The sequence below is a fragment of the Meriones unguiculatus genome, chromosome 7 (assembly GCF_030254825.1).
Source record: "Meriones unguiculatus strain TT.TT164.6M chromosome 7, Bangor_MerUng_6.1, whole genome shotgun sequence".
NCBI classification, from domain to species: Eukaryota; Metazoa; Chordata; class Mammalia; order Rodentia; family Muridae; genus Meriones; species Meriones unguiculatus.
The window spans coordinates 38072362-38100007 of NC_083355.1; positions in this window are offsets into that span (position 1 = coordinate 38072362).

Consider the following 27646-nt stretch of genomic DNA (forward strand, 5'->3'; position numbering starts at 1 on the left):
TGGAGTCAGTGGGGCTTGGTCACTGTAGCACTGGGGTCTTAGGTGAGAAATCTATGCTTTCCAAGCTCGAGTCCCCTCACCTCTCCCAGACTGGGATACCTGGCGCATATCCTTTTTATCAGCCCAGATGCAGTAAGAGATGATAAACACTGGAGTCATGCTTTTCCAACTCTCAAACCTGGATGCCCACATATGTGCCACACACACACACACACACACACACACACACACATACACATGGGGGAGGGGCTCTTGTCCTTCTTTGCTGTCCCCATCTTAGATAGCAGAACACTTTTGGGACCAACTTATGTTTGTGTGGCTGGAAGAAGAGACTCAGGGCTCGGAATCCAAGAGGCTCTCATACGGATCCACCCCAGAGCTCTGAGAAGACTAGGAGTGGCTACCAGCCTGCACAAGGAGCATGAGGTCAGACAGGACAGCCCAAGATGGTGGAGACGACCCACCTTTGGGGCCCTTGGCCTCCAACCTCCCAATGCACTTAAGAGGAAATCTAGAAGCTCCTATGCAGTTGGCCAGGTCTGTTTCTGCCTTCATCCAGTGTCACTGAGCTCTCCTGTCCACTTGCTCCAGGTGTTCAACACATCAGACCTTTGCCCTCCTCAGGACCTTTACACATAACTGTTCTTTCTCCCAGGATCCCTCTCCCCTCTTTCTAACATGGATGGCTTCTCTCTATCCTTAAGGGTTAGAGACACCTCCCATTCCCACACCCCATCAGTCACTGCTGACTCTGTGCCACGGTGGTGAAAAAGCTTTTGCATTCCACATAGCCGCCTGGAGCTTGGGTGTAGCCCAAGATGTTAAGGTCCTCGTAACACTAATTAAATTTAATCTCGTTGGAACCTCGGTTTGTTTATTTGTAAAACTGGGATGGTGACACCTACCTATGAGGATGCTAAGATAGAGAGTGAAATGAAGGAAAGAGTGTGGCGTGCAGTAAGCTCTCTCTAAATGTCAGCCTTCTTTAAACCTACTCAAACTTAGTAAGACATGGCTAGTGCACTCACAGCTCATAAAAAGTTACACTGAGGAGGCAGACCTGAGCCGGAATGCCGGGCCAGCTGGCTGCCTGTGATGGGGATTTTCTATGGTCCTGCCCATGCCTTCTGTCCCTCAGATAGTCACCTGGCTTCTCTTTACCTAGTACGGCTGAAGAACAAGTAATGCATGACCATGGAGGGGACAGGAGGCTTCCCACATGGAACAGGACACTGTCCCTGCAGGCCTCCCTTAATTGGCCATTCATGGTCCATCCTCTCTGGCTCCCATTTGCCCTTCAGCAGTCTCCCTTCCCTGACTAAGGGCATTTGCATGAACAGAGCGTCTGTAGCCTTTGCTGTCTTCTCACCACCTGCTCATGTGGCTCCCTCCCCACCTGAAGCCACAAATACATATGCAAAGACCAGTATATTAATTTGTGTTTGAACATGGAGCTGGGACACCACTGAGATAGGGGACTAGGCTTGGGCAGTGGGTAGGAGGTAGCAGATGGCTTCCTCACCTCTACCTGTTGCTAATCTGTTAGGCAACAACTCCTTATTTGTGCTTAGTCATGCCCAGACCTAAGATGGCAGGGTACCCTCAATAATGAGGCTAGGGGAAGAGGGATCAGAAGATAGGCCTGGGAACTGAATGGTCTGGAAATGAATTCCCTTTCTCATTCTCTCCCTGGCTGATTACTCAGAACCCATCTAGGCATCTGAGCTGTACCAAAGGAGCCAGGGAGCTTCAGGACCAGCTTTCCCATTCATTAACTGTTGGGTTTTGGGTGGTTTGCTTGGCATCTCTGGGCCCCTTTGCCTGGGTGAGAAATGCACAGAGTCACACCTGATGGATTTGATTGTCGTGTGTAAGCTGTTGCTCTGAGCACTTTCACATGGGTGATATTCTCTAATAGTAAAGTAATATTTGCCAGGAGAACCCTTAAGACAGTGGTTCTCAACCTGTGGGGTGCCAACCCTGGGGGGGGGATTTGAACAACACCTTTCACAAGAGTCACCTAATACATCCTGTGTATCAGATATTTACATTACGATCACAGCAGTAGCAAACTTGCAGTTATGAAGTAGCAACAAAAATAATTTTATGGTTGGGGGTCACCACAACATAAGACACTGCGTTAAATGTATGTATGTATGAATGTAGCAACATTAGGAAGGTTGAAAAGTTCTGTCTTCAAAGCTTGGGGCCTGCGCTGATCTCTAGGGCACTAGGGTCTTGGGTAAGCAATCTGTGCTGAGACTGAGTTTTCCCACTTCTGCAGTGTGTGTGTGTGTGTCGGGGGGGGGGGGAAGACAGTCCCTACCTCAGGAAGCCCGAATGCCTTGAAATCAGGCACAGGCTCCCCTCCTATTCTTGTGTCCATAATCCTCCTATGGAACTTCTGGTCCTGTGCAGGGTTCTTCAGTCCAGCCTCAGCTCAAGGACCTCTTGTGCTTCAGAGCTTGTTGTGGTCTGTTTCTGAGCCCTGGCTTATCTCTCTCTCCCAGCATCACCCTCCAGGTGGAAGTTTTCCAAGGGCTGGGAAGAACCTAGAGGCCTGTGATCATATCACAGGAAAACATCTGTGAGTGCTGTAAAGCAGTTTCCTCTAAGGTTAAAATCTTCCACCTCCAAGTGCGACTCTTTAAGACATAGGATGCAAAGTGAGGCAACACAACAGGAGATTTTAGGAAAGAATGTTTACAAGGTGAAACAATAAGATGCTTTAAGGGAAGCTTCCTAAGAAAGGAAGTAAAAAAACTCAGAACAGTTTCAGGAAGTCCCTGAAACAGACAAGATTTACCAGGCCCCTCCATGCTCAAAACTATACAAATGATACTCTGGAGGATGACTCTCAGTCAAACCTAAAAATGACCATGGGAGCTACCTGGAAGAGGCTCAAAACAGCTAAGCCACCTAAAATGACCCCTCCAACCTGTTATGCTGCTGTGGGCTATGAGGTATGGTCCTGGTTCCCAGCTGTTGTGAGTAGTCTACCTTTCCGAGTGAGGTTGGCCTTGTGGATACAACTGTCTTTGAGTTATTTCTAGCTTCTGTAAGTAACCCCTCACCAATATTTTTGCAACTAAAAAACAAAATGAGAAGAAAACCAACCCCCGCTGGTTCAGCAAGAGAGACTTTGGTGGTATTTGTGCTCTGGCCTGCTATCAGTTCTCTATCTGGGGTGACAGAGAGGTTCATTCATGTCACCCTGGGAACAGTGTCATACAACACTGAGCAAGAAAACACCCTCCTGGAACTAAAGAAGAGGCACAGGTACCCACAGAGTAAAACCCTTCTCAAAGGGGTCCTTATTTCCTCCTTCACTCACATGGTTGGCCACCAACTGGCCTGCTTCCCAACACATTCAAACATGACCTCGTCTTCTTTCATTCTTTCATACTCATATTTAGGACTGAGAAAGCTTTTTTTACTCCAGTGAGTTATGATTGCTTCAGGTGTCTACAGTGGACAGTCTAGCTGATGCCTGGCCATGCCTTGTAGGTCAGCTCAATGATAGCATACAGGAACTCATTGTAACCAGCATTTCTATTGCTCTGTTGTTGCCTTTATAGTGAGTTTGGATAAACGACTTAACCAAACATCTTGTGGCTTCCCTTCCCTTCCCTTGCCTTCCCTTGCCTTCCCTTACCTTCCCTTGCCTTCCCTTGCCTTCCCTTGCCTTCCCTTCCCTTCCCTTCCCTTCCCTTCCCTTCTTCCCTTCCCCCATTGCCCTCTCCCTTTTCCTTCCTTTCTCTTCCCTCTCCTCCCTTCCCTTCTCTTCCTTTCCTTTCTTCTCTCTCCCTTCCCCTTTCTTCTCTCTCTCTTTTTGAACAGGACCTCATATATCCCAGGATGGCCTTGAAGTCTTCATTTAACCAATGGTGATCTTGAATTCGTCCTCCTGCCTCCACTTCCCAAGTGTTGGGATCATGGATGTGCTCTACTGTGCCCAGTGTGTGCAGTGTTGTGTGTTACACAAGGCCCTTGACCAAGCAAGTTACATCGCCAACCTGAGCCTCAGTTTCTTTTATTTAGTGAGGGAAGTGAGTCTCCCAGGGCTTTTGCCAGGAAAGAGGGAATGTGCCCTGCTCAATATCTAGCAAGACTGTACACTCTATATGCCTGATACATTGAGTCTGCCTTGGCGAAGGATCCATGGCATCCCTCTATATAAAATCATGGTGCAAACAAGGCCTCTGAGTTTGTTAGGAAGGCATTTTTTTTTTTTTTTTTTTTTTTTTTTGTCTTAAAACTTGCTCAGGGGGTTATTGACTGAGAAATCATTTGATCTCTTCTTGGTCTTTAAATTTCTCTCAGGGAAATATACAGTTATCAGGGAAAAGATGAGGGAGGGAATGAAAAGTGGCAGAACACTCTCTGGGGGCAAGTAGCGAGGAGAATGAGGATGAGGAAGAGGTAGAAGGAGTAGGCTGGGGTGGACCTGAATGTTTGTTGCCTCTTTAAGGAGAGAAGAGGGCCACCAAAGTGGGCAGGGGAAAGGACAAGAGGCTGGAGAAGGGCAGGGTTCAGATTCTGAACCCTTCTTCCATCTCTTTCTACCATAGCATCTCTTCTGGTTTTACAATGGATTCCACAGTTAAATGGTGATTTCCCCCAGGGAACCCCTCCACCCAGTCCCTATGATTGACTTGGGGGCATTGCATGGATTGGAATGGTGTCTCCCAGGTCAAAGGGACATTGAAGAGCTAACCCTCCCACCCAGTCAATTTTCCCTTTGACTTCTCCTTTTTTCAGTGGTGGCAACATGGGAAAGTAGAGGCGACACGGTCCAACCCGGGTGTGAGTGTGGACTCTCTTAGGTACCCACCGAAGAGGTGACTGTAGGCAAATCACAGGTCTCTCTTTACCTCTGAGCCTGCAGTGTGGTGTAGCTGCCCTCCTGAGTCCTTGCATACAAGGTCTGAGCATACGGGAGGCTAGGGACTGTGTGCGCTCCAGTCTGTGCCCCTCTCTGACCCTAGTCAGGTCTTCAGTTCTGGAACCCCACTGAATATTGCTAAGAGTTCCCAGTGTGGCAGGCAGGTGTATGCGAATGAGTAGAAGCTGCAGAGAGCCATCCAGATCAGGAAAATGAGTCGTGTATGATTTCATCCAGTCTTTTAAGTGATTGGCTGCAGCCTGTCTATTTGCCTTTAACAAGCCTCTTCTCTCTAAGTCGACTCTGCCAGGAACACTCTGCTGCAGTTAAAAAAAAAAAAAAACTGAGCTGAGTGGCAAGTATCCTTGCTTGGGCCAGCCCATGGTTGGGGTCTTGTGTGTGTGTGTGTGTGAATACACATACATACATAATCCGTTTAACCCTTACATGACCCCTGAGGCTGGTGTAGCTATGGTGTAGAGGTAGCAGCAGGAGTTGGTGAACTTAGGTGACTTGGCCAACCTGAGGAGGGAGGTGGATGTGAGGCGGGAACCCACAGCTCCCTGGCTTCGTCTTGGACACGCTGTTCCTCTGCCCAGCTCAAAGGCTTCTCCTGGTCACATTGGTCCTTACAGAGCAAAGCAGTTCTCTTGACTCGGAAAACACGGTCTTCTGCAGCATGTGGACATGTGGACTCTAAAGTGTCTGTTCTTCCTTAAGCTGTTTGCTCAAGGTGTCTCCCGAAATGGACACTGAGCACAATTATTGATAGCACCTTAGAACACGGTGTAGCGTAGAGGAGGCCAGCCAGGAACGTGGCCAGAGTGCAGACCCGCAGCTTCACCTGCGTGTGTGCGTGACCGAGAGGTGGCTGACAGAAGCAGCCGTAACCTTGATCTAAAACGTGATGTTTACCAAGAAGTAGCCGTTCTTGGAAACCAGTGACTTAGGTTATAAGGTAGGATCCTATCAGAACCGTGTGAGGAAAAAAAATCACAGGGCAGGGGGCTGTCTGGGAACTTGGGAAGGCCAGGAATGCCATGACCCCTCAGAAATGACGGAAGGAAGTAAGTGGGTCTGAAAGCAAAAAGGGCCCCAGGCCAGGCCTCTCTCTCTCCGTCTTGTAAGACTCTCCCAACTTGTCCACAGATGCCAGCAGGCAGCCCAGCACCCAGGCTGGGGGAGGTAGGAGAGGACTACTCAGCGCTGGGTAGATTCTGTAGGAATTAAGATGTGTTTCATTCGGCGCTCCAGCTCTGCATGCCAACGTTTTCATCAGCTTGTGGAGAAATGAGAGAAACATGAGCAAAGTTTTCCATAAGCTGAATTTATTCATTTTCAATATGGTTGTCCTTTTTCCCCCCCCTCCCTGGGGCTGTAGCTGCTCTCCCATTCTAGGTGTGAAAATATTCTCTTCTTTTTGAAGAGAGACTGATTGTAAAGGAACCGAGTTCTTGAGTATCTGTACTTGGCAGTCTGTGAAACCGGCGACTTTGTGAATCCTCCAATTTTCTCTTTGAATTTTTTTTATCTGAACTGCAAAATCCTCAAGCCTGAGGAAGGTGGGGTTGTACATTGTCACTCAGCATTTGTATCAACACTCTGCTCAATCTTGGGACAATATTATTTTTCTGGTTGGTACAGACAGCCTTTGAAATTCAAATACCTCAACCTTGTGCTTAAATTTAATAACCTTTCTTTATGTGTGCATAGTAGCAGGCATTATATCCCACATACGTGGTAATTTGGGAGATGGAGCCATTTCTTTCACATGGCCACATCTTTTCGCCTTTCTGCATCTGTGGGATTAGGAATGAGATGTGCTTCAGCCTGTCAGAACCTCATGTAAAGAATTCAACTATGATCTCCAGACTAAAACGAGGTAGGGAAAGAATAGATTTATCTTGGTCTGGTTTAGGATACTATGGAAAATTACCTTTGTCTTTTCAGTTGCTGAAACCCAAAATGTCTGGGAAATGGATGCCTAAAAGCAGGGTTCTGGTGGGTCACATTCCCCCTTGCTTGTAGACGGCTATCTTTGCATAAATTTGCATGGTAGAATGTACTAGCTAGTCCTGTGGCTTCTTCTTTTAGTATGTGCGTATATGCTTGTACATGTGTGTGCAGGGGTGTGTGTGTGTGTAGGTCAGAGGTCAGCTGTGGGTGTTATTCCTCAAGATGTCTCTTTTCTTGTTTGTGCATGTGTATGTGGTGTGTTTGTGTGTGCACACGTGTGTGAGAGTACATATGTGTCCATGTTCATGGGTGACTCTGTCCAGGGATGGATATTGATTATCTTCTTCAATTGCTCTCTACATTATTATTTTTTTAAGATGGAGCCTTTCATTGAACCTGGAGCTCACAAATTTAGTGAGGCTGGCTGGCCAGTGACCTCCAGAAATCTGCCAGCCTCTGCTTCCCCAGCACGTCTGGATATCTCCACAGGACCTGAACTCAAGTCCTTAGACTCATAAAGCCAGCCAAGCACTTTGCTGACTGAGCCATGTCCCTCCCTTGTGTCTTCAGGCAGAATGTCTCAGGGGACCTGGGGCTGTCCAATTAGGTTAGGCGGGGTTGGTCAGTGAGCCCAGGTACCCCCTTGCCTCTGTCTCCCGTTGACCCTCGCTTTTTAGGTGGCTTCTGTGGATCTTACTTGGATCCTCATTTTACCGACTGGGAACTCTCTCCCAGTCCTCTCTGTTTTTTGTTTTTTTTTTTTTTTCCTTTCCTATAAGGACACAGATCTTATTCATGATGGCTCCACATTCATGACATAATCACCTCCCAAAGGAGCCCATTTCCAAATACTGTTATGCAGGGATTAGGATTTCAGCACATGAATTCAGAGGGAGACACACACATTCAGCCCCTAGTGGTAGGAGGCTAAAAGGGTGAAAAGGAACGATAATGAATCCCTGAGGCACCTCAGATCCAGCAAGAGCTAGAATCATAGGCAAGAGGCTGCTGAGTTCCTGCTGGGCCAGCTCAGAAAAGCTAGTATGAAGGGTGTAGGAGAGAGATGTTAGGAAGTCAACAGTGCCAGACCCTCAAGCTATACACTATGGAGAGTGCAGTGGGGAGAAAGCAATGTTGGGAATTCACAGTTACAGTGGTCTGCAGGGCAGAGCTTGTTACGGTTTGTGTGGAGAGTGGAGCAAGGTCAGCAGCCTGGGAGCAGGGAGCAGTGGTCCCACGTCCTGACAAGTGTTTGGCAATGCTCCTGCTGCGGCAGACTAGAAGATGGAACAAAATGGCCGATTCTTGCTGTGCTGGCTAATTCAAATTCTGCACTTCAGATCTGTAGTCACCTAGGAGACCTGTCTCTGGGCTTGGTATGCTTATGGGGGATTATGTTGATTAGGCTAATTAAGGTGGTTAAACAAGCCCTCTGTGGGCAGCACCATCATTCACTGGACTGAGGTCCTGGATCGTAAAGGAGGAGAGATGGAGCTGTGGACAAGGCAGTTTCTTGACTGCTGGTTCATCATGGCCAGCTGCCTCGAGCTTAGCCTGCCACTGTGGCATCCCCATCATGACAGGCTCCCACTGTGAGAGAAAGGGAACCCTTGCTTCCTTAAGTTGAATTTGTCAGGGTGTTCTATCACAGCAGCAAGGAAAACAACTAAGACCCTCACTTTGCCCTAGATGCTAGCAGGTAAAGCGAGGAGTCTACACGCTTCTTGCCAAGAGAATTTTGCCTTGGAGTGAACTCTAGCTTCTCTTCTGGAACCTTCTCCTTTTCTCCCTTCTGATTCCCCCACAAGGGAAGAGTGGCTGTGACGGGAGAGATGGAATTCTTGACTCTTGTGAGACAGTGAGGGTGAGCAGAGACACACGAGCACATGTAAAGGTAGGGGAAAGTGAGGGCACTCGCTCTCTGGTGCCGTATTATAAACCCAAGAGTCCTGTTATCAGGACCCTGTTCTTAGAATGTTGCTTAGAACACACACATTGGAGAGAGAGCAGGGTAGGGGACACAGTGCAGTGCTTCCAATCTTATGGACACACACCAGGAAGCTCTTCTTGGTTTCACTTGGAGTTGGAGAAAATGACAAGGCAGGCTCTGAGGAGGAAGACCTGGCCCCTTCCTCTAGGCCAGTGGTTCTCAACCTTCCTAATGCTGCAGCCATTTAATCTACACTTTGACCTATAAGGACTAGCAAGCATTGATCCCTTCTTGTCCCTCTGACCCCTCTCATTTCTGCCTTATTTTCTGACCTGGCTTCTTTCCAGTCCTCAGGTGGATCTCCACATGACTACTCACATCTGTTGTGTCCTTCTGTCACTCTCCCCTCCTGGACATCTCCACAATGAACTCCTTCCTTCCTCCAGGTCTGAGATCAGTGAGGCTTGGCAACAGTCTGACCTGACACTTTAAGTCAGCTGTTCTTAAACTGTACATTTCACAGAGGTCGTGTAAGACCATTGGGAAAGCACAGATATTTACATTATGCTTCATAACAGCATCAAAATTACAGTTATGAAATAGCAACAAAAGTAAGAAGTAAGTTTATAGTTCAGGTCACCACAGCATGAGGAACTGTATTAAAGGGTCACAGCATTAGGAAAGTTGAGAACCTCTGATTTAAGCCCTCATTATCTTAAATGTCTCTATTGCTTTTCTCCTGGCTAGCAGTGGTCACCATCTAACATTTTTTTAAATGCACAGGTATACTTGTGTGAATGTGTGTGTGTGTTTGTGTGTGTATGTGCATATTTGTAAAAAGAAACAGGTAAATGTGTATATGTATGTATATGTATATGGAAGCCAGAGGACAGTTGTGAATGTTGCATTAAACAGGGTTCCCTAAAGGAACAGGACTGGTAGAATGAAGCAAAAAAAAAAAAACCAGACATTTATTAGGCTGGTTTACAGGGTATGGTCCAGGCAGTCTTCAATGGCTGTCTCCCTACAGAAAGCCCGAGGATGTGGTAGTGGTTAACTCTCTGACCATGTCTCAAGTTGATAACCAAGATGAGCCATCACAGTTGTCATTCTCCGGAGCCATCTACTTCCTTTGAGGCAAAGTCTCTCCTTGGCATGAGCTCACCAACTGGTGGCCCAGAGACCTTTCTGTCCCTGTATATCTATGTAATGGACTATAGTAACTCAAAAACCAAAACAAATAACAAACTAACACGGACACCCCACAGATGAACCTCAAAGACATGCTAAGTAAGAGCAATCAATATGTTGTGACTTTCCTCGTAAGAATATGGTGAGACTGAAAACACATGGAGGTATTCCTGGGATGAAGGTAGGAAGTGGGATTAATTATCAGCAAAGGCCCTTGTTGGAATGATTAGACCATTCAAATATTCTAACAGTGGATTGTTGGCAATGGTAGTGCATGGTAGATTTATTTGAATTGTTGACTGTAATGCTTAAACACTTCCAATGGGTGAACAGGTTGTGCTGATTACATCTCCACCACGTCCTGGAAGATGTTCCTGAGTGGAGGCTTCTTGTAGAGGCCTTCTGCTCCCAGAGTGGGTGCAGCTTAACTGACAGCTATGGTTGGAACCCTCTGAGCTTCCTTATGGAGACCTCCCAGGGTCAGTCCTGCATTGAGCATAAAGAGAAAGGAAGGGACAGCATGGTGGGTGGCGGGAAGAAGGAAGATCTCGAGTCAGCAAAGGCTGTGGGAGGCAGAAGGGCAGCCAAGGGAAGAAACGCAGGCTGTGGAGAACCTCAGGACCGCTGGAGGGAATAAGAAGGGCATTTCACAAATACATCAGGGGAAGAGAGATACTTGAAGGCTGACTGGCCCATTAATAAATGAGAAGGGAAATAAAATTAATGATGATGATAAAAACGGCTGAGCCGCTGAAGTGCTTTGTAAAATTGGTCTTTAACAAGGAAAAGAAGGAAAAAAAAAATCCAAGGGTTGGGTAATTGGAAATGGACAGGAGCCTTGTCTATAGAGCTGATGAAAGGTAAGGGGGTGAATACTAGAACAATTGGGTCATGTCTGTGGGCTTCAAACCGCTCTGGCCGGATATAGACCTTGGATCTGGAGAGAATTAGCTGATGAAGTTATTAAATCCTTGGCAGCTATTTAACTATATATATATATTTGGGGGGAGGCTTGGAGGTAGCAAAGCCTTAAAAGATTCCTAAGACTGAGATAAGTGAGGGAGAGACAGAGTCTGCGTTGAGGTCCTGTGTTGGGCCTGGCACCATGCTGATTGCCTTACACAGTCTTCTAGATTTTCGGGAACACCCCCACAGCAATGGATAGAGTCGTGATAGCCCGTTTTACAGATAAGAACTTGGAGGACTAGGGAATTTATGTGTCTGCCCAAGATTATTCAGCTAGCCAGTTGTGGGGCAGGATGTGAGCCCATCCATTTCGATTCCAACAAAGTCTCTTTTGTATTGACCGGCTACATTGGCTAATATATCTGGTTCCACACTTCAGAGGGGGAGTCCTACTCGCCGGCCACCTCCTTCTAGTCACTCCTCTGCCCCAAAGCTTGTGTGTTTCTAGTGACGTTGACTCCGGGGTTTGGGTCAGAGTTTACACATTGAGGAGAAAGAACTGGGACAGAGGCTGAGCAGTGAGGACACCCTGCCTGTTCTCAGGAGGGTAGGGACAGGAAAGAGGCACCAGCAGGAAGAGACATTGGTCCTTCCCCAATGTCATTCTCCCTTCCTCCCTCCACAGGCGCAGGTGTCCAGAGTCTGACACTGATCTTCAGCTTTAGCTCTGACCCTAAGCTTGCCTTCTGGGCTGCCACTCAGGGCTCACACATCATTTCCTGTCTCTCCCGCTGGGCAGTTAACACAGGTGTCACTGTTCCTGCTTGAGGATCATGTGGGATAAAGCATACTTCACTTCTGATCCCATCACCTCCTAAGGCCTCATCATTCTGGGGTCCTTCCTGTGCACAGTGTGGTTGGAACCCACCAGTGGGCAGTCAAAATCCTGGTCCTGGTTCTTGGTACCCTACCTACTCCCTTGCATGGCTCTGCTGTTTGAGGGCTTGGCTTCTTGGCTTCTTCACGCTGGGCTTTTCAAGACTTGCTTTGGACAACAGTACATTAGCAGTCACATAAACGGGGCATCGCTTGGGTTTATGAGGCCAGGCATCCCCTCTTGTACCTCTTCATTGCCATGCAATGTTTATGTCCTAGCTATCCCACCTTCTAGGGTGGGGGACAGAGCTTCAGAGAAGAGTACCCCTGCCATCCCCACCCTCTAGCGAACTGGTTCTCCACCTTCCTAACGCTGCCAGCCTTTAATACGGTTTCTCATGCGGTGGTGACCACCGTACGTAAGATTGTTTTTGTTGGTACGCCCTAGCTGTAATTCTGCTACTGTGATGAATCGTAATGTAAATTTTTGGTTTCTGATGGTCTTGGGCTACTGCTATGAAAGGGCCACCCAAACACCTCCTGACGGGTTAAGACCCACAGGTTGAGAACCGACGCTTTAGTGGGAAGCTACTGTGGTTCAAAGGATAATTGCTCAGCTGAATTTAGATCAGCTCAAAATCAACTTGGTTGGATACTCTTGGTACCAAATACTTATTGATAAACAGTACTGGAGATTTGTGGTTGTTTTGTTATGTAGCAGGAGCCAAGGAGTACACAGCCCTTGTGTACTGTGGACGTAGTGCGCCTTCACTGACAACCAGGTCCTATCTAAAAACCTCTTTTCACTTCAAGTTTATTAAAATTGAGGACAAGTGATCAAGTACCTAGTGAGCGTCCTGTCCCATGTTAGGCAGGATATGTACAGATGTTTTTCTGTCTTTGAGGAGCTTTGCCTAGGGGAGATGGGGAAGGAAATATGATTGTAAACAAGGATGTTGCTAAAGGCATCCTGGAGGAAAAGTCCCCTGAGCCAGGTCCTGGAGGAGGTAGAAACAGCCAAGGCAGGAAGTGCAGCATGGATGGACCTGGGAGCACAAAGTGACAGTGACGTGAGCAGGGGCAAAGCCCGGGTCTAGCCTTGACATTTTGAAAGCCCCTGACCAAATGTTGTTTGCTTGTTTTTTGTTTCTTTGTGTGTGTGTGTGTGTGTGTGTGTGTGTGTGTATGTGTGTGTGTTTGTTTTTAAGGCATTTGGCCATGGCACTAGATGACCAGGGACAGTCCATTAAGTGGAGAAGTGGCAGAAGAGGTGATAAAACTCAAAGAAACTGAAGGGGATAAAAGACTCCCCGTGTTACTGCCGATGCAATAAACAGCTTAATCCAGGCCCGCCAAGGCACAAAGGTAATTACACACCCACACCTGCTCCCGAAGTCAGGCCAGGCCCAGAGCACCGGCGCTGAGCTGGTAGGGACTCAGAGTGGAAGGGGCCTCCTTTTTGGGTCCCTCTGCCTGGCACAGCCCTCACTCCATCGTGCCTGGCACTTCTCAAGACACAGACCTTCTGGCTTCTCCTACTCACTGGCTATTCCAACTGCTGCTCTCACTTTCTGCAGGGGGAGGTGGTTGGAGGAGGTGAGGTGGAAAGGTAGCGTTGGGACCTTATGGTGGGCAATGTAGTTATCTCTCAGGGCTCACCCCTTTCTTCTCTCACCCCCCCCCCCAGGAACAAGAAGCCTAGCCCCAGTGTGTGATTTCAGAGTTAATCTGTCTGCACTAATTAAATATTGATGGCTGTTAAATATTCATGGGGCGTTTTAGCTGGCAGGTTTGATGTCTCCAGGCTCAGCTTGTGCTGGCCGTAGCTCTGAGGATGGAATATTTTTGGCTGGTTACTCTGTGTGCTCCCATATTGTTGCTGGCCACAGCTCGGGCCTCTCTTGTTAGATGTGTTTTTATGGTCTCCAGGTATATCTCCCTGTATCTCAGGTGGTCACTTTTCAAGCCTTGGGATTTCCATCTGGTCCCTTGTGTACAAGCTGAGGGGCTTCAGCTTTGGTTGTGGGGTGACTGGGGAATGTACATACACAGAGGGAATTGTAGCCTGGGGCGAGGGAGGCTCGGAGGCTGCAGAGAACTCAGGCAGACAGGGTGTCTCCACTGACAGTCCCCTTCTAGGCATCTCCATAAGTGGCTGGGAATGTCCAGCCATGGGAGATGAAGTCAGACACAAGGTGAAGTTGGATGAAGATCCATCCTCAAGGTGTAGATCCTGGAGAACAACCGTGAAGGAAGTGAGGTATGCTGTGACAGATCCCAGGACACCTTCCCAGAGCACAATTTCAAGCAAGCGTCTGAGGAAAGACTGGGCTTCTACTTGGAGTCAGTAGAAGGCACATTGCAGAGAAGACCTCTGTCAAGGGTGGACACCTGGACTCGAGGGGGAGGTGGCTCAGCAATGTCTGGCATCATCAATGTCCTGTTTCCAGCTCTGAAATAGGCACAGCGGCTTCAAGATACTCACCTGTCATCTCACAGGGATTAAGCTCAAAGTTGGATTCAAGCTCCACTTTTGAGCACAGAGTTTGCCCTTTCACATGTAACAGGACCAGCAAATACTTCTCTCTAGCCCCATTTGTTTTCACAAGACTTTTGTGATTCTGTTGTCTGGTTTGAAGGCAGAGACTGCTCCTTGGAGGCTGTTCCTTGCATGAAAAAGCCTGTTGGGCCCACAAAGTTCTTGTTTGACTCAGATTTGCTGTTACTTCCCCATCTTCTCACAACCATTTAGCAAATATGTTGTGAACCATGCTCTAGGGCTGCAGACTCAGACAAATGAGAGGAAACCCTCACCCATTTCCTTGAGACTGCCACTGGGGAACTAAGAAAAGCAATGCATGACAAAGATAAATATATTCATCCTTCTATCCAGCTACCCACCTATGCATTTACCCATCCCATCTATATGCATCTGCCCCCTCACCTATCCATGTGCCCACCTCATCCAACCACACGTCTATGTAGCAACTCACCTGTCTATATCAACTCACCTGTTCATCCATATATTATCCATCCATTTGCCTGTTGATGCATCCACTCACCCCACACCCACCCATCCATCCATCCATCCATCCATCCATCCATCCATCCATCCATCCATTCACCCATCCATCCATCCTTCAATATTTCCATCCTTTCTCCCACCCACCCGTACATCTTGATATAACTGCTCTGGGGGGAAACTGAACTCAAGTTGGAGAGAAGTGGAGAGAGGAAGTTCAGGAAGGCCTTGCTAGATGGGTTCTTGTTCGTTTGGACTATGATATTCAGGAAGTGGGGGTGAGGATTGGGGAGAGAAAGATGGGGTGCAGGGTATGGAGAGAAGAGGGGAAGGTATTTAGGTGTGTGAGACGTTAAGGACATGAAATAAGTACTTGGCCTGATTGGAGATGAAGGAGACAGAGTAGATGGGGCTGGGCTTCTTGGAGAAGAGATGAGAGGGAGGTGGTAAAGGTGGTGGCTCATGGAGGCCTTGTGCTCTTACAAGTTCTGTGACTTCTGTGGAGAAAAGATGGCAGCCCTTGGTGGCCTCTCGGGTAGAGAGATGGCAAGACCTTACTCATCATTGTTTAACAGTATTGCTCTGGCTGTGGTGAGAATGGACAAAGAAACAGTAAGGAATCCTAGAGTCAAGCAGCACTTAGGCCCTGGCATTGGGTCCTTCCAGGCATTGGCCCTGGCTGGAGCCTGTATGTTGCTTTTGGCAGGCCTTGTGTTCCCTCTAGTGGCCATAATTGGGAATGCATCTAGTGGAGCTTTTCAGATTTCTTCAGATTGCTTAAGGCATTCAGTAGATACGTTTCTCTGGTATGTGCTGGGTACTGACAGGTTCAGGAAGTAATGAAACACCCTCTCCAAAAATTCAATGCCTAGTGGAAAGAAAGACCTGCCAATCCAATGTTAGACAGTAGTCTTCGGCTGGGGTGGTCTGAGGGATGCCGGAAGATTTCAGCTGTTAACTGTGGGGTGGGGGTGGGCTAGCTACCTGAATACATACAGTCAATACTACAGTGCACAGAGGCCTGAACGCATCAGGACGTCTCCTATGGCACAGACTATTCCCCCCATACACACACACACACACAATGTATGATCTAGTCCCAGATGCCAGTGAATGTGGAGGCTGAGGAGGCCTGCTCCAAGACTGTATCAGGGGCTATAGAAGAAGCGATGAAGAAAAGCATTGGGTGGCAGAAGTGGAGTTATTGAGACTGACTCATCCTTTCCAAGGGGCTGTGGGTCTCAACCTGCAGTGAAGGGAGAGAAGGGATTTTCCAGGTGGAGAAAGAACAAATGTAGCCAGGGCGTGGCTGGCTGAACATGGGTTCCCAGGATGTCTGCATGGGTGTGCCTGAGGCAACCCAGTGTACACAGTGTGTCTATAGAATGATTCACGGAAACTGCTCTACAGTATGCCTCAGTTGGGAGTAACAGTCCGGATCTTGTCTAGGCCCAGCAGCTCAGTGTGGCTGGAGCGAGGGGAGGTGAAGAAGGTGGCAAGGGCAGAGTATAGCTGAGTGTCAGCTTGAGGATCTCAGCATTCACTGGCAGTTGCCAGGAAGGTTCTCTCTCCAAAACAGTCAGATCAGGGGGTGGACACTTGCTGAGCTGGGGTGTCTCTTCCTGCATTATCTTGAGGACTCCCAACTTGGATCAAGTTAGGAGAGGAGGCTCAGGCTCTAAGCAGTAGTCAAGAGAGATATGAGTTCTTCCTGTCTAGCTCAAGAGCCCCGAAAAGTGATTTGTCTCCCACAATCTTGGGTAGGCCTTTCTCCAGCCAGAATGAGTTAACTAGCTTGTGTGTATGGGTGGGAGAGGGGAGGGAAATTGAGGCTCAGCTTTTGGCCAGGGGCCAGCTGCCCCCACTCGCTCTGGCTCTGGTTTCTCTTTGTCTCCCCAAAGCACACGGGGCAGGCTTTCTCTAAGGGACTTCCAGCCTTACCCTCTCCATTCTTGATCTGCTCTGAGAAATAAATCCTGCCCCCAGGGAGCCCTGAGGAGGGTCCAGCTAATGGGAGTTGTTTCTAGGCTGAAGCTCAGAACACAGCCTGCTCACGAATTAGAAAGACTAGAGACTCAGCTGAGCAACCCGGGATCTGTGACACTGCGCCCTCAGCAAGCGCCCATCTGAGGCCCCTGCGTGCCAGGCTGAGTTTCTGGAAAGCAGGAAGCAGTCTGTGCGTAGAGGCAGCAGAAAGGGCAGAGCCCAGAGCCATCAGGGATCGGCTGTCCTGCTATTTACAGATGGCTTAACCGAGTGGGTAGAGATGACAGCAGATGGGATGAGACAAGACAGAGAGAGGGCTTCTAACAAGACAGCCTCCCAGCTGCAGGCAGTGATTCTTAGCTCCAAAAGTGGGTCCCCACAGGCAGGCAAGAACACCTATTGTTCCCACCAGTGGCTCTGAGGCCAGAGCAGTAGCCTCATTTGGCAAGGATAAACTGTGGCAGAGTAGACACTGTGTGCTGACTCGTGTTACAACCAATTTCCTGGGCATCTCTTCTGATAGCATTTTTTTTTTCCTATCTGCAGGAGGATGCTGGGATTCAGAAAGACAAATGATCCAAACTAGCTGCTGCAGGGAACATCTGGGAGCAGATCTGATTGCCCGGTCAGGGTCTCCTGTCTTTTGATGGGCAGAAGGGAGCTGTGCCCTCCCATCTGCCCCTTATTTCACTTCTCTGCCTCGGCCACCAGCAGTTAGCACTGTGCTTTATAAACATGGTGCTCTCTACAGAGCCTGAGCCAGCCGAGTCAATGAAGGGCTCGCCTCTGAGCATGAGGACCCGATTAGGTCTCTAGCATCCAAGCCAAGGAAATATGCTGGCTGTGGTGGCACACACTTAATCCCTGCACTGAGGAGGCAGACAGAGACTTGCAGGCCAGTTCATCTGCTCAGATGGCAAACTCCAGGACAGCGAGAGACCTGTCCCAAAATGTCTCAAGATGGCTCTCGCAGAGAAGCACCCAAGGTTAACCTCTGACCTTCTCACATGTATGACCATATGTGTGCCCACAACTGTACACACGTGTGCACTGACATGTATGTGTAGACACACAACCCCACACAGACTATGCTACACACACACACAAACCACACCATTCACCACACACACACACAAAAACCACACACACTGCATACAATATACACACTTCACACCTCACAAAACCACACAACCCCCCCCACACCACACACACAAGCCACACTACACTCACACACCCCACCCCACACTCATAGACATCCTTCTCCCCCCCACACACACAAAAGAGCTTAGAAAACATGGCCAAGATTGGAAAGTGAAACCACCCTGCTCCGCAGACGCTCATTTTGGGGAGCATTTACTGCCGTGGTTTGTCCTGTCTCCGGGTCTTTCCTTTCTTTCTCGAACAGCTGGGTTTATACCGACTGTTTCACGTCCTGCTTTCACTCGCACCATCACTCGTATTTTCCACATCATTACACACACTGCTTAGACGCCGTGCTGAAGGCAGCAGGCCCTGGAGCCGGGCGTGGCGGCCATACGTTTAGATTCTCTGCAGCTCCACAGGCTGCCTCAGAAAGCAGCTTCACGGGAGATGCCTTCATGTTTGGCCCGGTTCCCCAGACTGGGACATCAGGAGATTCTCATGTCCTGTATGGAGGGTCTCGTGTCCATGGTGGACGCGGCCTTGGGGCCTGTGAGGAGAGGGCCAAACATCCTCTGTGCTCTCTCCACATCCTTCATCAAGGACAGTGTACACTGGTGTGTATGTATGTGTACGTGTGTGTAGGTGGGTGGATATAGCATGATCTGTGTGGGGTGTGTGTCTACACGTCTATGTGTTCATATACGTAGGAGTGCATGTGTGTGCAGTGGTGGGCACACGTATGGTCAGGTGTGTGGGGAGGTCAGAGGATAACCTTGGGTGCTTCTCTGCAAGAACCGTCCTGAGACATTTTGGGACAGGGTCTCTCGCTGTCCTGGAGTTGGCCAATTGAGCAAATGGATTGGCCAGCAAGTCCTCCTCCTCGGTGCAGGGATCCTGCGTGGGTCACATATGTGTGTATGTGTGCAGGCGCTTGCAGAAACCAGAGGAGGTTCTCTGGTGTCCTGCTTTATCACTGTTTTATACCTGAGGCAGGGTCTCTGACTGAACCTGAAGCTATGCTGGTGCCCAGCGAGTCCCAGCGGGCTCCCTGACTTGGTACCAGCAGTGCTGGGGTCACAGCAGTGTGTGTAGCCTTGTCTGGCATTTTTACATGGATGCCGGGATCTTAACCCAGGCCGTTTACCCATCGATCCATCCTTCCAGCCACCCCCCGTTCATTTCCTATCGGCACTACTCTCGCTCAGCCCGTGTGTTGCTTCCTATGATCCTCACCATTGAGACCTGTCATTCTATCAGAGACCCTACATTGATAAAGGGTGGAATTTACTGGTTCAACGAACAGAAAATCCCCTGGCTTCAGGTAAAGCTGGATCTAAGGGCCTCACCAGTCTAATCCTGGACTGTGGCAGTCTCTTCGCCCAGTGTCTGTTGATGACTCCATCCTGAGACCCTCGTGCCACCGAGGCGGCTTTCGAGCCTTGACAGCCTGCCTACTGCAGACCATCAGCCAAGACCAAGACGAAGCCCAGAGCTCACTTATTGAATTAACTCAAGTTGCTCACTTACACCTAATGTAATCACTGTCCCCAGAGAGAGGGCCTGCCGTTAAGCTTAGGGGACAGGGGTTGGTTTCGCTTGACCCAGTGGCCACAGGTTAGGAGAGGCAGTCCCTGGGAAGTGTGCACGCATGGGGAATTGGGGAATGTATTACAGGGAAAGGGGTGTGGCTATGCTTATTGGAAGGAGGGGTGACAAAACGGCAGGTGCCTCTGCATCTTAGAGAAGAATTCTTTCCTCCTTTGGAGGCAAAGACTTACTATGTAGCCCAGGGTAGGCTTCAGGTCGTGACCCCCTCTGCTGCAACTTCCCACGTTCTGGGATCACAGACATGTGCCTCCACGAACAGCTCTGGGGAGACACATCTCATTTCCGAAGCCTAGCCCCTGCTGTCCCAAACAAGCTCCTCTGACAGCCTTCCTGACTGAGATAAGCTTCCCTTCGCCCCTACCGCTCTCAGGGGAGGGAGCATACCACCATTTTGGCCAGCTCATGCTACCCTGGGCAGCTGTTAACTGTGAAAATCAGTTCTTTTTTTTTTTTTTCAGAGTCCACACCTCTCCACCTTTAATGAAGCCCCAGGCTCTGTCCTGTGGGACCTTCCATGGAAGCCTTAGGCTAGGAGTCCCAGCCCTAGCATAGCTTCCCTAGATCTTTCCCCCGCCCCCTCAGTCATGGCCCTCAGATATACTCCTATTGGACAGGATAAAACCGAGCACTGGCCAGCACACGGGAGGCTGATACAAGTACATGAATTTACAGTTTCTTTCAAAAGGTTGTAGAAGGCTGCAAGAGCCTCCTCCCTAAAAAGCTGCCCTGAAGTGGAGAGATGGATTTCGATTAAGGATTTCTAAATCGTTCCCTCCCCTGGGGCTCATGTGAATTGCTCTTTTAAACAATTTCAGGCCCTGGAAACAAAATAACAAGTCTAGTCATGTGTTATGTAACAGGGTATTTGTCACACTGCCCTAAAGGGAGCCCTCCCAGGGAAGAGAGCTCAAAGCACCCGCCACAGGGACAATAGCACCAGCTGTGAGGTTGGCTGTCACCTTCTCTGTCCATATCACCTCTCATTCAAAGCTGGTCCTAAACCCTTAGGACAATAGCCAACACATCATGGGGCCCGGTCACAGCTCAGGTAGATCATGGATAGCTGTTCCTATCTTGGTGTCCCCACAGCATTAAGTATCATCCCGTGTTTCTTTTTTGTAGCTCTAGGAAGCCATTATTCAAGAGGATTGTCATCAACTCCCAGGGCTGGGTAGTACTCTGTTACCATCTCTCTGATAGCCACAAGCAAGCGGCAGGCTGTTAAAATCATCCTTAGACTGGACTCCGTCAGAGTCAAAGGTGGGTAACTGTGGCTTGAACTCTGACCATTGGATGAGTGGGGACAATGCTTGATGCCAGATAGGGCCAGTATAGGGCTTCAGAGCTACAGAGGCTCATCTACCGTCTCTCTGCAGGTGTAGATAATGGATCAGCCTGCCAGGGGCCATCCTCCAAACACTTCCTGTACTCCAGGCTACTGGATGCTCTGCTACCTCTAGGGGCTTCCTGTGGTGGCGTTGAAAGGATGGGCTGTCAGGTCAGCAGAGAAGAACGGGACCAGAGAGGTGAGCAGCAGAGTTGTGCACAGGGAAGCACTGGTGAGCTGTTTGTTTCTGTCCATCTTTTCAATGGGATCAGCCTAGAACCATGACAAGGCTTCGTGTGACTGCAGGAGGGGCTGGGAACACAGCCCAGCCACTTACCCAGCACCAAGAGGAGGAGGGAGACATGAGTGAGCGGAGAGCAGTGGGTGCTACAGCACCCCAACCCAGGTGGCCAGCCCAGGAAGTGAAACCATTCCCAAGGGGACCAGAGGAAGTGGGCCAGGCATGGTGGGAGAAAAGCAGGCAGGAAAGAAATCCCTGTGGGCAGTGGCTTGTGGACACACCTCCCCTGGTATGCCTGGGGGGTACCAGGGGCCCTTTCCTGACTCCACAAATCATCCCAAGGGCAAAACAGGGCTTGAGAATCTGCACCTGAGCGTTTGCCTCTCACCAGCAAAGCCTGTGCATGGTCACTCTCTCCGTAGAATCAGTTGGAGAAACCGTGAGACATTAACCAAATTTTCTGGGAGGTCTGAGGGCTGATAGGGCAAGAGAGGCTCGGACACGTGTGGAAGCAGGAGAGGGATTTCTGACAATATGCTGATTCCCACAGAGTGTCTCCGACTTGTTAGGAACGCTTTAACTGCCACTCCACATCACACTCTGCTCCAAAGGACCATCTCAGACTCAAGGACCCTCTCAGGCCCTCGGGCCATTCTGTTGGCTGCAATTAGTGCCTCGTAGCTCTCAATAAAGCGGCACTTGCTGCCCTGTGTCAGTCTGCAGGAGTTTTCTCAGGGCAGCTGCCCCTTACCCCAGACCTTGGTCCTCACAGCCCCCAAACATCCTCACTCTAGGGAACTGAACATTGTTCCCCAGCCTCAGATGTTCCTGCTTGACTTTTCCTTGACTCTCTGTGCAGAATAGTTCCTCCTCCAGGGAGACCTGCTTTTTGGAGAGGGACAGGAACAAAGGGCTGTGTCCAGCTGTACATTTTGCTTGCTCCTGGTTATCTCTGTGACTTGGGTCATCTCAGCAGAGTGGGTTGAATTCCTTCCTCCCACCCTTCCTCCTTCCCTTTTTTTTTTCTTCTTCCTTTCCTCCCCCTTCTTCCCCGTTCTCTCTCTCCCCCTTCCTCCTTCCCTCCATCTCTTCCTTCCTTCCTTCCTTCCTTCCTTCCTTCCTTCCTTCCCTCTTCCTTCCTTCCTTTTCCCACCATCCATCCCTTCCTTTTTTTGTGTGCATGTGTGGAGGACAGAGTCAACCTTGGCTGTCATTAAGAGCCTTCCTCTTTATGTATGTATATATATATATATATATATATATTATGTATGTGTTTATTTATTTATTGAGACAGGATCTCTCACTGGGGTATAGAACTTGCTGATTAAGCAAGGGTGACTAACCAGCAAGCCCCAGGTATCCACCTGTCTCTACTTCTTGAGTGATGGGCTTATAAGCAACATGTTACAGCCCCTGGCATCTTGCCATGGGTCCCGGGATCAAACTCGGGTGCTCATGCTTGCACAGCAGGTGCTTTACCTACGCAGCTCTTCCCCAGCATCGTGTAAAGCATGCGAGTTCCTACTGCTGTGTTGGCAGGCATTCTACTGCACCAGGCCCTTCTTTTATTATCGCTGATAACATCGAGACTTCGGTCTCCGTTTCCTTGTGAAAGCTCCCAGGTTTCCCCCCTCACATTCCTTGTCAAACGGTTTGCTGAATTATAGCGACACCCCTCCCCCAGCTTTCAAACATCGACCCTACAGGATGTGAGTTTTCTCCCCTCGACTTCTCAGCCCTGACACTTGGCGCACCACCTATGCGCGCGTGTCACTCGGATCCAGGCTGGTGTGTCCCTGAATTCATTTGCTCTACTCCATTTGTGAACAAGTCATCAGATACAGCAGTTTCAGGGAGGCAGTAACAGGTTCCGTGTCTCCTCTTGATCTGACTGGAGAATTATTTCCTACTTGAGCTGGCCTTCAGGCTAGTGATATTCACTCAGACTACAACATAGTACAAGTGTCTTTACCCAGGGTAGGCAGCTCTGAAGGACCTCAGTGGAGGAGGTGCAAGTTCTAGATGTGTGGAGGGGTGGGCTAACTGTGGGTGAGAGTGACTGCATAGACGGCGTTAGCGGGCTCCAGGACAGTGGCCACTGGGTCCTGGGTCCCATGAGAGAAGTATCCCAGCTTCTTCAGGGCCCCTACATCTGTTGGGATGGAAAACACACACACACACACACACACACACACACACACACACACACAGCATTCACATGCACCCAAATCCGTGTGACTATTGCTCATGCTGTTTGTCATACTAGAACAACCCTTTCTTCACGATCTTGACTGAGACCTGTTGTACTGTGCACTACACTCAATCATAGTGTGTGTGTGTGTGTGTGCGCGTGTGTGTGCGTGTGTGCGTGTGTGTGCGCGTGCACGCCCGTCTGTCTCTTCTTTTTACTACAAGGGTCTGGCGTTTAGGAAGCTTTTATGTCTCATGTTAATATCTTCATCGTCCCCGGCAGGTGATCAATACTCAATGAATGTTGCATGAATGACTAAAATTAACACACAACTTAACGTAAAATCTTAATGAATGTTAAAAATTGAAGTGAGTTATTGCTCCTCCCAAGTTCCTTTCTTATCAATATCCAGGAAGGCCTCTTCTCTGCAGCTAATGATGACCATGAATATTTCATAGGCATGCTTGCTGAGCCACCACGCCCCCCCATCAGCCATGTTTAATGGCCCGTGTTATTCCACCGCCTGAATATATCTCACTCAGCTAGGTCAACCCCTTTACTTCTCTAGCCTTTGGGCTGCTGGCAATTCCTGGTTATTATAGGTATCATGCTGCTGCCGACATGCTTTTCTTTCTTTGGGGATAATATCAGGGTTTTTCTTTTTTACCAAAGAAGGAATTACTGGGTCAGAGTTCCAGTAGCCCTCAGGTTGCCCGATGCTGATGGAAATTGGCGCAGCCTCTCCTCAGAACAAGGCTGAAGGATGGCGTTTCACTCCCTGCCCATCTTCAGGATTATTATATTTAATTCCTGGGGCTTTAATGGCCACGTAACTGGACCCGAAAGTTGCTTGGATCTGAATTTCATTTCCTCACTGGCGAGACCACACCTCTCTCCACGCCATGATTTACCAGCTCCATTTCCCAGTGTGATTCTGTTCCTCTCCTTTGACTACTTATCGGAGGAAGAGTCACATCCCAGTCCATCCATTATCAGTTCAGGGCAGTAAGCAGGTCTGGGAAGGAGACCACGTCAGGCATAATGGATGCCACAGCTTTCCCTTTGATATTTATTTTTATTACATTGTAGTGCAAAAAATGTTCATTCGGATGTATTTGAAGCCATCTGTCAGAGCCCTGATGCTATCTGCTTCTTCAATAGCTGGGAATTTATCTTCTCATCGGCAGCAGGGCTAAGAGTGCCGGTTTCCTGTCTCCAGGGCTGTCACAGATTAACGTTCAGTTACAGCTGAACTTGACGGGCATGCTGTATGGATGTAAATGAAGACTCCCTGGCCTGCTTGCCACCCGGCAATGTTTATTAAACACCCATCTCCTTTCCCCTATGTGAATGTGAATTTTTGCTGGTCTGGCGTTGGTTTTGCTCAGCTCAAATCCATCTCGAGCCTTTCTTGTCTTCATTTTTGCTGTTTTCAGATTGGGCACAGGGTGGTTTCCGTGACTGGCAGTTTTCCTCTTAAGTCACTCAGAAGGGTTCGGTGATCATGGCCATTAAAAGACAAATCCTTTGACTGGTCTTTACCTGAAAGAACCGGCTCGTGGCTGTCAGATTCTATTAGAGGACTTAGGAGGATTTACAGTGAGATTACCTTCACTCTATATATTGACTTTGGGACACAGCATATGTACTTGGGGATTACAATTAGGCCAGAGCTGGGCGGCTCCCCACAGAACTCAGGGCTTCACACAAGGTAACACTCTATTTTCCTTTAACAGGGTGTGAGGCCCAAAAGGGCCACAGGGTCAGAGTTGGAACCTCCTGAATACTGAATTTCCTTCAGGCTTCTCTCACCCCTAGCTCAGGCACCCAGGGAAGCCCAAGAGGGACTCTGCTACAGCCAGGGCAAAGGTGGCAGTGGGGTGAAAGATGGTAAGCAGAGGGTGGCATGGAGGATTCAGAGCCCCCGCCCTCAGCTTGAGCCTCACAGAACATGACGTCAGCGACTCTCCTGCCTCCACGCATCTGTGTGTCTCTTGCCCCGTCCCTGCCCTCCACCCTCCTCCAGCAGGGTCTGATTCTCAGTGCTGCTGACCAGCCCCCTGAGTGGTTCCTGCCACAGCCAAGCTCATCATGCCGGTTGGCACAGCTCACAAGCTCCTGCCTAGTTTCCTCTACCCACGCCCTTCTTCCCTGGGACACCCTGCAATGTGTAGCCCTCTCTCGTACTCAGTGATTTCTGCCATTTTACCCAGTGCTTCTCCTGCCAGGAACCATCTTTTCCTGCCCCCTCTCTTTATGTTGCCAATTCCTTTTTTTAGCCTCATGTCAAAAGCAGCTGTTCACAGCAGCTTCTCTGCACAGCCAATGTGGGACTCTGTCCAGCATGTTCCCCAGCAATCCATTCCCACCATGTTTAGGTGAAGACTCTCATACATTTTCCTTACACTGTGTGATCACGTGTCTGAAAGTCTTTACTCTCTGTAGAGGGTGCATGGCTTTCTGGCCCGTTTCCTATATCATGTAGTAGGTGCCTTATAATTGCTGCTGAAGAAATACCTCATTCAAAATCTTTGCAACAATGAGCATGGTTTCTTTAGCCCCTGGAACAAGACATCCAGTAGCCCTCTTTTTCTTGTTCGTGCTCTTCATTCCTTGACATTAAAAACGCAACAAATGTTATAAGAGTAACCAACCACTCTCCGGTCTGCTCCACAAGATGATTCACATTCCCCAAATTGCAAATCTGACTAAGAACCCAAGACTGGGGAGCTCACAGGCCCATGGATGAAGCCATTACTATTATTTTGTTAATTGGAGATAGCATCAAACTGCCCTCTGACTCCCCCGCCTCAACTCCATAGAACAGTGCTGTGACTGTATGTAGCGGATAGCAGTTAATACAGAAGCTCACATCTGCCCCAAATGCAGAGAGTAAGTGTTCATGGGATGCTCAGCTACCATGGGGCATCTGGATCATGCCCTCCCCTGGTGTTCAGATACCATCAAGGGATAGAAAGATTGTAGGAGCCAGGATTTCGGGAGGGCTGGAGTGAAGCAGTACCTTCTGGATATGGCAGGACTGTTGTCCTAGTGAACTCATAGCAGGTGCTTGTCACCTGCCCTAGGTCAAGCCAGCCAACATTCTAGCATGACATAAGTGATTCATGAGCCCCTATGTCTACTTAAGGAGCTAGGGACAGTTGATGGGTCCTGAAGAAGGGAGTCTGTTTTGTTTAAGGGTGTGGCTCCTGATAGGTCCACCATGCTCTAGGGGATAGCCCCATAACCAGGCATATATGATAGCAAAGATTAGAGTTGATACGTTGATGAAAAGAAGAGAGAAAGGACAGAGTTGGGAGGGATAGGATGGTGCGGTGGACCTAGGAGGAGTTCGGGGAAGGAATTGGGGTGGATATGATCAAAATACATTGTATGAAATTCTTTTAAGAAGAGGCCCAGAGTACGGTTGGGGAGATGGATAGAGCAACAGGCATGACAATAGAAACGACAAAAGTCGATCTGTGTGGGAGTGTGGAATGAGACAGAAATGGAGCTGAGATGGTATTTCCTGAAGGAGCTGACTCCGAGCAGAGCAGGGAGCAGGGAGGAGGAGGAGAGGGAAGATGCTCATGCGGAAGTGCTCATGTTCTGCTTGCCCAGTGTTACCCAAGCGGGCACAGCCCTCACGCCTGCTCTCCTGACACCTTGCGCCTTGCATCAGCTCTGCCTCACAGAAGGGCTGCGCACGCTCCCAGCACATTAGGCATGTCGCTTCACTTCCTTGCACAACCTCTTCCATACCTTCACTCATCTGAACAGCCAGTGGGCCAAGTTCCAAGGAGCGGATGGTGTGGGGATCGAGTGTCAAGTGCTGTCTTCATTCATGGTTTCCTCCGGCAAGACAGTGGACTCCGAGGAGCTGAGTCATGTATTCAAGGTCTGGCAGAGCTAGACAGAGGCACCGCCAGATTCAACTCTAGGACTTCCTTGTTTCACCCCCAGCTGGTGCCTTCTCCACATGAAGGGTGGTTTTCCTGGTAAGAGTGGAACACAGAGTAATAGCATCCCAACCTTGAACTTGACCACTTGGCCTTCCTAGACAGATTCTACATCAAAAACATCACCACTGGGGCACAAGAGACACTTATTTGGAAAAGACAGGAAGATTATGCTCTCCACGTTATAACACTGCAGTTCAGTGAAGTAAGACATAAATTGTAGAAACAATGAGGGGCCATTCAGTCACACAGAAGTTAGAAGTGTTCCCAAAGAAAGCCCTGGGAAGGGAGGGGATTCAGAAGGAAGTATTTAAAGAACAAAGATGTAAACACAGCATATCATATAAATTTATGAGATGCTGCCATGCTGGTACTTAAAGGAAAAAGTATTGCTGGTGATGGCCTCTATTAGTGAGAAAGAAAGA